We start from the raw sequence: 13,635 nt of genomic DNA, 5'->3' as shown, positions 1-13,635 counted from the left end.
CCCAAATATTTAAAAAAATTAATTAACAAAATCAAGTATTAAAGCATATGCTGAATGTTAAGAAACTTCAACACCAGAGATTACTGACAAGATCACTTAACAAGAACTCTTATCCCAGCAACAGCTATTTTGTCTCAAATACTGTAGATAAACAGTGCCATTGACACCATACACAAAAGAGTTATTTTAGAATACATTTGTGCAATTATGTACTTTTAATAAGAAATTCAAGGTAGCCTGCAGCTTCCTAAAAATTTCCTAGCTCAGGAAGTCTTCAAGTGAATAACAACTGAGATCAATCTCCCTGCAGTCACTGGTATTAAGACCACCTCCACTTGGAAAAAGCTGCATATGAGAGAAGATTCTTTTAAATTAAGCAAAAAGAGTGATAAATCATAAAGAAAGGACCTTACAAGATATAGCAAATAAGAATCCCTTAATAAAAATTAAATTTACAAAAAAATTAATGAAAAAAATTTCTTTCTGGATTCCATTTCAGTATGTACATTTAGTTAAATAGTTCAGCTCTCAAACAATGACACTTGGTGAGAAGGACTTTCAGATATGCTTAAAGTAAGGGCAAGGTGTAGAAGGAAATTACTTATGCATAAACTCTGCTATATATAAAAAAGAGAAGTATTTAGAGTCAAGTTTGTGATTTTGGCCTGAGGCCACGGGGTTTTGTAATGCACTTCATGCCAGCCAGGACCGAGTTGTTTCTTTCCTGGTGGGAGCTCCTGGGGTTTCTCCCTGGGCTGGTAAATCAGAGCAGCCCTGGCCAGGGCAGGCAGGAGGCTGAGCTTGCATGGTGAGGCTTTATCAGCGGGGAACACAGGAAGTGCTGATAGAGGATCAGAGGAACCACTGCAAAGTGTTAGGCTGGAGATGGTGGGAGGAAGACCAGGAGATGCATTTCTACTTGTCTTCAATTCACCCTTCTCAGAATTATGCAGGTTGTATATGAAAAAAGACTGGTGGCAGAAACAGTCATGACTTCCTGAGTGCTGGTGCGAGGTAGCTGTAGCACTGTAAACCATTCTCCTGGCCATGATGTAGATTTACATGCATTTTAACTTGAATTTTCTTAGTCCTGCCATGGGCTTAAGAGGATATTAACACAGACATTATTTTTCAAAAACAGCAGAAAGCTTGTGCAGTTTTAAGGATTACTCTAAAACCAAAATATTTATTACCATGAAGCTCACATGCTTTTTTTTTTTTTGGAACTGCAGTTGGTCATAGTACATATTTTCATGAATTACAAGCATATCGTAAATGTCAGACCCTGTTTAAGAGTAGCTATTATAGCTTACACCAAGAAAGAAAGAAAAAGGTATTGCTATTTTCAGAGAAGTTGCCAGGCATTAGATATTAAGAAATGGAAGTTAAAAAAAGTTTTAGACATGGATCAATTTTTTTTTCTTACCTGAACTTTGTTTTAAAACTAATTAAACTACTGATTATTTGATAAACAAGACACTAAATCAACAAGTCATTTTAGAGAGGCACGTGCAAGTTTGTAGCAATTAGTTAAAAGTTACATCTTGATGGGTCCACATTTTAAATATTTATGATTCTATGTACAAACACTTTTCTCATGGAAAACTGTGTCCTTTTGACCTTTAAATCCTTCAACTTGTCATTTGAAGGCAGTTATCACTGAGTACTTTTCTAGTTTCAGATGGCTGCTGCAGCAGAAGCAGAAGCTTTTGTCTGGGAAAGGAGCAAGCAGAAGTTGCTGGTTTGCATGAAGTGCTAAGTTACATGCTCTAAGTAACACTGGTCCAATGCATATTTGAGGTACTGCACAAGAGAGTATTGAGGGACTGCTTAGCTGAATTAAACCTTAATTGTATGCAAACAAGCCAGAACAGCATTTGGAATCAGTATTTTCAAGTCACAGAAAATTACAATGATCTTATCTCTCAAGAAACTATGATGACTAATTCAATTTAATGACACACAGGATTTCAGTTCAAAGATTACAGAATTCCCTTGAAAGTCTCCAGCATCTTTTACAGATGTAGACTATAAACAGGAAATAGGATACTTGGGACCACAATAATAAGAACTGGCTAGTGGACCAGTGGAAAGAAAATATAAATTTTGCTTTTCTGTTACCTCTTTCACATGTTGCAGCGTTAATCTAGAACAAACTTTTATGAATAAAGTCAAATAAAAATAAGAACAGCTAAAGGATTAATTGATTTTAAAACAGCCACCTACAGAAATACACAATGTAAATGTTACAGTCCAAAATGACACACCCATTCTTCAAAGGCTTGCCTTCACCAAGAGATACTAAAAGGAAATGTTCATGCTCATATCATGGAAAAGTAGTATATCAGACTTGATGAGAGTGTTGTTTCCTGCACACCCACTTACACCATATGGTAAACAGGCATTTGTAACATTTAAAAAGTGTTAAAAATGTCAAACTCTATCTGATTGATAAAATTTGTATTTGCTGGCTATTCCACATATGTTATACGTTCAAGAAAAAAAACCCCACTAAGGTGAAATTCATGTGAAGAATAATCAATTATTAGCAAGCTATTAAAGGACATCTGGCTACCACAAAATGTTTACATAGTTTCAGTGCTTCAGCTCAAGACCCAAGCTTTTTATGAATCATCTGCCTTACAAAAACATTTGGCAAGTATATTTAGGAGTTAAACCTCAATTATTGTAGGAATAAGTTTCATTAATTGATATGGTAGGGTCTGCGACTTGTTCTTAGATCTATGCATACCTTAACGAAGACAGCTGAATACATTCAGAAAAGATAAAACTTTTATGTAATTAACAGCATTAATTGGCATTTCCTATCCAGGGGTATGAATATTCTTTCTTAAAAACCCAAACCAATTGTCCAGTGCCATCTTACCCCCAGCCACTGGATCTCAGGGAAAGCTTTCTGGACTTTCTGTTTAAGATGAATTCTGTGGTTCCCTTTGAAAACATTAAAAATTTTCAAAGCCACCACAGTGTTACCAGTCAGTTACAGCTCTCTGAAACAGACACCTGAAAACAGGGGTAAAAACACAACCATGTAAGAGTCAAGCTCCTTTCCGCTCTTCAAAATTGGTCACTTAAAATTATACATAAATTGTTGAGAATTTGAGTGCACATAAATTGCTCCAATATCATGGAAAGCACTTGTATACCTCATGAAGAAAAGCCATATGCTAATTCTCAGAAGACTAATAATAAGCTCCTCCTAGAAAAACATAAGCATTGCCAGTCTTCCTAATTTTTTTTTCCCAATGTTAGAAGCTTGAAAAATAAAAGCCACTGGTTGTGGCAGAAGCCATGGATCCAAACACAATTAAGTCCCTTACGCTGTTTGACATGCTTGGAATTTGAATAAGAACAGAAGTATAAAAGAGAATGATGGAACAGGCAAGCACCACCTCTCTTTCCAGAGTAACCTTTGGAAAATAAGTTATGTTTCTGCCAGTTATAGGTATTTAAGCACTGTGAATAAGACTCTTAACATAACCACCACAATATAAGGGTTTGGTTTTTTTTTATTCTCTGTTTCTTTCTACCTTTTGTTTTAGTCACTTAAGACTTAATTTTTTAAGATCATCATAACCAGGATCATTGACAACTAGTTTTCTATCAGAATGATGGAGTTGAAACAAATGAATGATCACAAAAGTTTCCTTAACACTTGTTTCAGAACACAGGAATGCTGCAAGACCTGACAGCACTACAGGCAGCATTTTCCCCCTTTCCCCTACAAAACCACAGACACAGACTACTGCATGTGTGCTACAAGGGTGCCAACAAATCTTTGACCAATAGTCTTGCTCCAGCTATAACCATGCAGATAACCATGCCATTCTAATGGGTTCTACTGCATCACAACAGAAGCGCTCGGGTGTTTTGGTTTTGTGTTGTTTTTTTTTTTTTAACACTCCAAATATATTTGCACTACTCTTAAGTTACAGATTTGATGGGCTTAGCAATGCAATAAAAATGTTACTAATCAAAAATGCCTTTCTTTTAATATAGCAGTTTTATAGAATGCACTTTTAGATTCCATTTTAGTTATGTTCCTTTTAAGGAAATCTCCAACACAATTAATTAAACAAAAGCAATTGTTTTGTTTAAGACAACTGGCTAGACGAACTCAATCCAACAAGTGTTAAACATCAGCAATAAAACTGATGTGCATTACAGCCCACAGACCATCTGCCTGTACATGCAGCTGTAGTGCTGCCATGTATCAATCACTTATAATAGTGCTTCAGCTGATGGGGTAAACTCCAGTGCTTGCTGCATTTATCCATTTCATGAATCCCTACCCAAAGGCACTCAGACATTTGGGCAGAGTAAGTTGAAACCATCACTGTAATTTTGCATGTTCTTCACAATACATTGGCTGCTTGCTTAATCTGAGGTGGAATCTCTCACTTCCAGTATCTCACTAGATACAGTACACTTGTCTAGGGACTGCAAGTTTGTTAGTAAAGTACTTTAAATCCCAAAGCCTGGTGCATCATCAGGCCAAAGTTAGTACTGGACAGAAAGCTGATCTGAAGCACAACATGAGTCTATCTGTAAGATAAGATGAAACACCAGGGAGTTTAAAAAAAAAAAAAAAAACTTTGGTGTAATTAAGTGGTTACACTTAAATACTATGTTTAAACATATGCTCAGAAATTAGAAAATATGACAGCCTCAACTTATGTAATTTAGCTGTTATGTTGGCAGTTTCAGTGCAAAAAAAATCCCTAAACCCTACTTGTTTCTTATAACTTTAGTTCGAGAATGATTTAAAGAACTCAACATTAAAAAACCCCAAACCATTAAAAGCAAAAGGCTGTCTCCAGAGTGAACAATTTCCATTAGAACACATTAATATTTGACAGACAATCTTGAACTGGAAGCATCTAACTTACAAACAAGATGCAAAAGTATTTAAATATATCTTAGGAATTGAGTCTTTTAAATTAAACTATACTAGTACTGGAAAGAAGTACTTATGATCAGTGTCACTTGCAACTCTGCAATTAAAGTAGTCTTTAGTTTGGGGCCTTTTGTTACCATATCCTGTCAGTCAAAGAGGAAACTGGCATTCAGGGGCTGTTTTTTGTTATCTCCCCCAATATATTTCTGTATTATACTTTCTTAATAAAAGATAAAACACTCTAAAGCCCACAGCATTGAACAGCAATAACTGGCAGAAATAAACAGGCAATTTTCTTGCTGAGATAAAAAAGCCACTTCTGGTCTAATTTTAAATATAGTCTGAAGATCCTATTCTCATCATAAAGACAAGAATTTTGTAACTGAAGTGCAACTTATGTTTTATTTATTATTTAACTTCCTTTCATTATTGTGTACTGACTTGTCCACAGAATTCAGCACAGGCACTTTAATCCTCTGATGGCAACAGAAACTAAATTATTCATGCTTTAAAATTTTTGTCCACTATATTTAAATCAATGCTACGTGATTCAAAATCAATGGCTGAAATTCCTATATAATCCAAGTATACAGCAAAAAATTAAGGTTCAGCCAAAAGTTAACTTTATTAATTGTTTCCACTACCTTTATTTTTTCCTATGCAGCCTCTTCAAGTCTCTTCAATAAGTATGTTCTATGTTTATATATATAGTTAGGTAAATTTATTTTTTCTTTATGTGAAGTTCACCTTCAGCACACACTTTTCACATAGTTGTTGTCCAGACACAAGTCAACTTCCAGTCCCTGTTAATGGGGCCAACATTTCACATGTGGGCTAGCCAGATATGACTGGATGGCTACGACTAACAGTAAAAGGAAAGCCTTTCTACAGCACCAGGGGTTATCTAGGCACTTGATGGAAGTGCTTGCTATCAACTGAAAAAAAAGACACTAGATCTGCTTTTCTCTCTTTCCTTCTTACCCCACCCTCTCCCCTCAATGAGTTATCCAAACAGGCAACTGGCAATTGAGAGAACAGGCTGGGGGCAGCTGAAGGAGCAGCAGCCCAAACCCCACCCCTTCCTAGGACAGTGGGCAGGCCCTTGGGGCACAGAACTGGGCAGCACCGCTCCCTCATGGCACACCATGCTCTCCTCACAAGGGCTTTGGAAGCCCAGTGGACATTTGCAAAATGCTTTGCAGGCTCACTCTAACATTCCATATCAGCAGTCATTTCTTGTCCTTCCCTTCATATGAGAGTTCAACTTCTGTTGTTTCATTAAGCTGCATAAGGAAATTTTTGGAAGGCATTTAAATGTTTTAAATAAACTATGCAGGAGAGAAGAGTTGAGGCCATAGACTTAGAGCTACCTTATCAGGTACAGAAATTGTTAATTTAAAAAGGATTTAAGAAAATGCAAATGTTCTGGATCTTTGGTTTTTTTTTTTTTTAACCTAACAAACAAACATATGAAACATTTGAACCTAACAAACAATTCATATGAATATCAGGATGCATTGTTTATGCCACTTTCTTCCTCTCCCTTGAAAGTTAAGAATAATTCCATCAGCTGCTAGCTTTATAACAAACAGCTGTATAACTACAAAGATCCTGCAATGAAAAAAATGAATAGTAATTCATGTTGCACTGATACAAAAAGACACAGAAAAGGAAAAAACTCAATACTTGTCTAATACTGTCTAATGAGAAAATACTCTGGAAAAGCTTTGCTAATAACAATGGGAGTGACAGAAATTCCAGGACCCACGACTCCTTTAAAGCCACAGTAATAATATGGAATGGTTTTATTTACCTCTTGTTATAGTGATATTTAAGAACTCTATTTTCAAAGACTTAGTTATTTTTAAATGACTACCAAGACTGCCATCAACACAAATATTATACAGGTCTACCAAAAACCAATTACTTTGGCAATTATATGCAAAACAGCACTTCCAGATTTCATTAACAGTGGATTAGAAAGACCTTGAGCCAGGCAAGAAGACTAAGGAAGCACCAAAACCATCTCAATAACATCTCATAAATAACAGATCAGACAAATCAATAACAGCTCATAAATATCCAGAGTTCTCTTCTACAAAGTGTAGCGGATCAGACTTTGTTTCACTATTTTGTACAACAGGTATGACTGCAGGATGATTTTCTCAAAAACCAATGGGGCATGGTACATGTCCATGTTACCGTACTCCAAAGATGACTCCAGTGTTAGCTCACAGACACAAAGCATTAGAACATCTACAATACTGTGTGCCATTTAAAGCCCCAGCATTCATACAGGGATTTGTTCCACAAACTTTTAATTTAGCTTACTTATCAGCATAATACTAAAGCAAAAAAAAAAAAAAAGTTCCCAATATGATCCCAGAAGAAATCACTATCAGCTGTTTCTCCCTAACAAATCTAAGTTTCTTATGTACACATTTCAAGGACAGGCTTTGTTTAAAGAGCTCAATTTATTTGAAGCCTGTTTCCTGCTAACCAGCTGACAGCTCAAAGGTACTTCTCAGTTTGATAATTTATTCTCATTTCCCTCTCTTCTTTAACTTAGTCAAAATGTTAAATCTACTACATTTATTTTAAAATTGATCCTCTCATCCTTTTCAGTCTTCTTTTCCTTTTTATGTTCCACAAGGTGTTCCTGTGACACCTCAAATACTGGAATCTATACCACTGAAGTATCTGGATTACCTAGCTACATGAAATTAAGCACAGGTATAAGTCTCAGATTAAAGAATGCTAAAATGTAAGCTTTTGAGAACCTGAACCTCTTAAGTACTTTGTAAAATACATTTTGTAATAATTTTGTAAAATACAAAATTATTGTGCACATACAGTAGAACAATTTCATATCTAAAAGATGCCTTTATAGTAAAATCTGATACATTTTATGTATCAATTAAACATTGTTTATCTCTCTCTATATATATCTATCTCCATTTTTTCACTTCATTATTCCACATATGGATATTCTTATCAATTCATTACCTTAGTGATATGTAAGTGGGAAAAAAAATTCAAAAGACAGAATAAAATATACTGACTTGCAGTAAGTTAGAACAGCTACAATGCAATATGCTTAGGTAAATAATGCCAATACTTGACTTTATAAAATGGTCTCACCTGTGCTCAGTTACTAGGGAAATGATGATCATAAAATTGATCATAGTTTAGCTTAACAACTTTTTAACATTGTAACTTGATTACAGTCCAGTATACAGATCAAGCACCTGTAATAATGCAGCTGAGTAAAGAGACATGCTAGGAACAGTCTTGTCAGAAGTTAAACATAACAACCTCAACACTTTTCTACTTACCTTTCCCAGTTTTGAAAAGAAATTCCAGTGCGGCTTTGGACCTCTCAAAATGAGGTTCTTAAAAATCCCTGAAAGTTAAGGATTCTTAAGCATCTTTTCCCAGAAATAACAGCACATATTAGGTTTAAAAAAACAAACAAACCAAAACCAAAAAACCCCAAACCCTCTTCCTGGTTGTTTTATTTCCTAATCTACTACTGGCTTGATGATCTCCAGTAAATCACTTTTCTGCCCTTAATCTCAATCTTAGCAGCTCTACAGCAGGAGAGCACTATTAACACTGATTGGTGAAAGTACACTGAACTAAGCACATGCCTAAAACCAGCAGAATACGTGATGAGGTTTGGAATAAATATGAAGAGCCAGATAAATCTCAACTAGTCATTAACTTTTTAAAACCCCTAGTACCTCATCTCAGAAATACTGAATTTTATAATGAATTAATTAGATCTATTCAGTGTCTTCTTAAGATGTTTAGATGGACAGAGGGTAGAAGAGAGTGAAATGTGCATTTCTGTGGAACACAGGATGTAAGTGTGGTATGCATCAAAATGAAACATGCTCTAAAATGAAACAAGCCTCTAAACAACCAAGCATCTGCACTTTTTGCACTGATGCTGGTTTTGCACCTATAGTATGCAATTACACATATACACTTTGCAGTTTCTGCAATAAGCTTCCACATGCTGGTTGGTTATGTTTGCTACCAGCCAATTAAAGCACACTTTCCTGTGGGAGGAATGGGAAGAGACTGCTGCAGACATGATTGTTCTAGATGCTTTTTATTGTGCCAGGCAAAATTTTATGAAGATATGATTATGTTTACTTACACAGCATTCTGCTTAACTGACTGGCTGCAGTTTTCTTATCCCCAGTATTTATTTTAATTATACACGTGTAAAAAGAGCCACCTGCCCTGATGCTAAATGCACTGGCTTGGATTGTCTGTGAATTCTGAGAGCTTTATCATAGCCCACTGTCTAGAGAAACACTTTATACATCATCTTTGGGTGATATGCATTTCCTTAATTCCTGCCTTCCCCAAAGAACCTTTTCTGTTTTCATAAATATGAAAGAAAAACATTTCAGAAAATACTGTACATTTTTGTACTGTTAACATCATACTTCAGAAGTTAACTGCCAGACTGGATGAGTGCCACTGGGTATCAGAATGTTTTTGTATCTCAAGAAGTAATGTGAGAAGTAATGAGAAGTACAAACTGCCTTTGCATTTGATTCCTGCAGTATCAGGACACAAAATCAAGTCTTCATCAGTGTACTGTCCACTATCAATTATCATGTAAAAATAATTAGGCTCCTCTCTAAGTTAATCTTCTTCTCTCTCCTCCAAATTTTCATGCATCTGAGTAATTTTTAGTTTATGCCTCATCACTGTGGAATACTGTAGCACCACTAATATTCTCCAATATAACATTATTGATATGAAAAATAAAATGCATTTATTTCCCCCAACTGACATAGACAGTTGGGTCCTTAGGCAGGTCTGTGAAGCACTGCTAATCCAAGCATATTATAATAGCTCAATCATTCAAATAATATTTTCTAAGACTTAATACAATCATAAAGCAGCATTTTTAGGGCTTTCATGATTTTTAATCACCTTTAGGATTCTTCTTCCTTAAAAACCATTATACATGTCACAGAAAAAATATTGTCTATCATGTCAATCCTGACATTTTCAACAGCAATATGAAAAAGGAAAGTAGAATCTCTGGAATGAAATACTGCCTTTCTAGATACCCTTACTGTTTAGTGTTGTAAGGATTTCCAAAATCTGCATCAAGCACCATAAGAGAGGAATGATGAGATCTTCAAACAATACTGCTCTTTTACGGGGATTTTTAACATAGTTTTTCTGTTATAGTGGTTCCAGAAGAGTTAAGGAACACAGTACTCCTATTTTGCACACAATTTATTTCAGTGCTGAAGAAGAACAGGACATACCATTCAGCCTACTAGAGGTACCATTATGACTATGTGCATGGAACCAAACACATTAATCCAGAATCCATGCTAAGAACTCTGCTGGTACAAAATACCTGGGGGTCACATGGCAGGAAGCTATACTAACCTTTCCAGTGATGTGCATATCTACATTTTTTGTTTGTTTGTTTCAGAAACAAGCCAAATTAACATGGATTTTTGTTTTACAGTGAAGTTTACTGTTAGTCAAAAACACTGCTTTATTATCTCACTAATGTCGACTGTTCTTTACAAAGTTAACTAAGATAAAACTTAAATGCTGAATATATAATATGCAAGTGTGTGCCAGTCATGTTTTTCTTTTAACAGAAGGGTAGTGTTTCATGATAAAACAATGATTGCATTGAATGTATTAAGATTAATTATTCATGAGAAAGCAAGTATATTTTCATAGGGCCATAGCTGCAGGATTCAGTTGTAACATGAACATTTCAGTTTGCTCTGTGGATGAAGTTAAAATACAACAATAGTTTCTATGCAACTATTCTGTGCCACTGTACTACTTATGACATATGACTTCCAATAAGCAAAGCACTGATTATGGAAGGAGGAAAAACATGACATTATGAAAGAAATCTTCTAAAAGTATACCTTTTAAAGAAACGGAAATTTAAAACAGTTCTCTCTCTGGGCAATTTTTCCATCTGTTTGATCATAGTTGAGGCATAAAGTTCAATGGGACATGAACTCCACTGACCAGGTCAGCTCCCCCAGTGAGTCAACATGCTGAAGGAGCCTTCTGAAATCTGGCATGCTGCGTCAGAGCTTGAAACACAAGTGGCAACAACTCATTCACACAAAAGGCTAAAATGAAGTGTCAGAAGAAAGTACTTTTCCTACTATCATATTCTTAATTCAAGTATATTTGGCATATAAGGTTGCCAACAGACTGAAGCAGATCACCTAAAATGGTGTTTGACATAAAAGTATTTCTAGATTCTAACAAAAAGATTTGCTAGAACACCACCACGAAGGACAATTTAGAGCTGGTGATGCCCTCTGCACACCAGCTCTGCTGGTTGTGCATGATGTGAGTCTGAATGCTCACACATACAGCTGCTGGGAACATGCAGATTTCTATCTCTTGGAGGGATTTCCAAGACACTTGGCAGACAGCCATGCCCCTGCTCTTCCCTTGCACTGGGCAGCAGAGCTGGCAGGTGCAGAGCTGACAGCTTTCTGAGCCAACCCTAACTCCATGCAGCAGGAGTCCAGGACACAGTGTGTGCTAAGGTTTCACTGCTGCTGATGAAACCAAGCTCCAGCACTGTAAAGAGGAACTAATGATCCTGCACTCAGAGTCTGTGCTGGGCATACATGAAAGTTACACAGCACATCCAAATGCCCCATTTAGAAGGCTACTCATGAGAATACCAGCATGGAAAAGACTGCAGCTGTATGGGCTGCAATGAAATTCACGGTGTCACTTCCTGCAGAACATCACTGCAGCAACAGTGGGGGGTTTTTTGTTCCAGGATAAACACCTTCTTGGAAACTGTTAAGGTTTCTTCTATTTTCTCCCTTATGAAAGAAGAAGATATTGAATTAATTTTAAAGTTGGCACTGACTAATATCCCAATTAACAACACTGAAATCCCTCATGCTACTATTCTGTGTATGATTTCTAAATAGTACTGGAACATGCCAGAAAGAAATAAGATTATACTGATCATGTCCACAATATGCTAAATAAGCAGCTTCAAGTTTGCTTAGAAATTGCTGATAAGTAATCAAGCTCAAAAGACTTAAAAACTGCTTAACAGAAAATCTATTTGAATTCATGCCTACCAAATGACAGCCTAAAATTAAGAGAAAAATGGAAGAAGATATTTTTTAATGCATTAAGACAAATTTGCCTTTTCTGTATTTCACACAATAATGTAACTCTACAGATAAACATGACTCTATAACCACATTCAAATGCTTTTATAAAAAGACTCTTTGGATTCTTGGTCCTGCAAACTCAGCTCTGTTTCAGAATGGAAAACAATTATATTTCTAGGTTAATGATGAATGATTTTTGTCAGCTGAAACCTGGAACCCAACTTCCATCATCAGACATGCTAAATATCATCCACCTGACTTGTATGTGGTTTCTGTAGGAAAAAGAGTCACTCTGCAAGTCTGATTCATATCCTATATGTATTTGTACATTAGATTCATACATTTCAAACATTCACACACTTTTAGATAAGAACACAGCAGTGATATCAGAAACATCTAAATTCCTCTTAAAATGATTTAGAAATGTCAGTGCTGAGCATAGATGTGCTCTCGTGTGCAGAGGAGTAAAAACACATACTTGAAGCCAAGATTCTCCAGTTCCTGAACTGTTATCTCCAAGAGAGTAAACCTCTAGAGTACATCTCCACATGACACATTTATCTAAAGTGGCTGCACACATATAATGACGGCTTTTGTTTAGTGATCATGGTCATTTTCAGTTTGTTTAAATACTGCAGCCAAATGCTTATAAACTAATCCCAGAACATTTTGAAATGCTTCAAAGCTTTTAGCGGGGGAACCTCTTGCATAGGCTTTGCAGATGAAGCTGACCACAGTTCACTGGAACCAGCCAGCTCAGATAAGTAAGATGAAAGCAGACATTTCCTGAAAATATCTTGAAAGCTTTCCATTAGTCTGTGCCAGGGGTATACACTAAAAACAGAAAGTGCCCATGCTTGTATAGCAACCAATCCTCCCACTGCTTTCTCCATCCTTTCTTGAACTACTGTATTTATATCTATTTATCTGCTTCATTTGGTATCTTGCAAAGTTCTTTGGCAGAAAAAGATGCAACTTCTGCATTCTAGTTTACAATACATTATAAAGCAGTTATTACTACAACAAAAAATTCTATTTAACATACTAAACAATGTAACAGTAAGAAACCAAAATCAACCAATGCCAAAATTACTACAAATTACAAATAAGTAATAAATTTGATGTACAGATAATTTTTAAGAGTCACCCACTCCACAACAGGCAAGAATACCACTGCTTGAACATAAAGCTCTGGCTGTCAAAGTGTACTCTAACAAGGTCAATTCAGCATTGCTGAATGTGCTATATTCATAGGAGTGCCTCAGGCTAGATTTTCAATAAAGGCAGAGACTGGCTGTGTTCATATTTTATACAATAATTTGATTGAATATAAACAACTGTTCACTAGGAACATGAAATACTCCACTATTCAAATTGCCAATATTTTATACTTTGAGACATGTCACACTGTCCTGTTCCAGGCACTTCATTTCAATGAATGAGAAGCCCCTGTTTCTTTCATAGTCAGTAGACCCAAGGGCACATAAGTACTTTCAGCAGCTTTTCAAGGACCTACAGACTATGAAGTACACCTAGGGTCTAATTTAAGCACCA

At 36.0% G+C, this 13,635-nt stretch overlaps 1 protein-coding gene across 3 annotated transcripts in view; it reads right to left on the bottom strand.

The window, feature by feature from the left end:
• The window catches only part of RPAP2 (RNA polymerase II associated protein 2), a 48,890-nt gene that overhangs the window by 14,457 nt on the left and 20,798 nt on the right, over nt 1-13,635 (bottom strand). The gene's annotated exons all lie outside the window — the stretch shown is intronic.

This window comes from Vidua chalybeata, chromosome 9 (genome assembly GCF_026979565.1).
Source record: "Vidua chalybeata isolate OUT-0048 chromosome 9, bVidCha1 merged haplotype, whole genome shotgun sequence".
Lineage (NCBI taxonomy): Eukaryota > Metazoa > Chordata > Aves > Passeriformes > Viduidae > Vidua > Vidua chalybeata.
The sequence above is the reverse complement of the archived record's forward strand: the minus strand, read 5'-3'. Positions and strand labels throughout refer to the sequence as shown.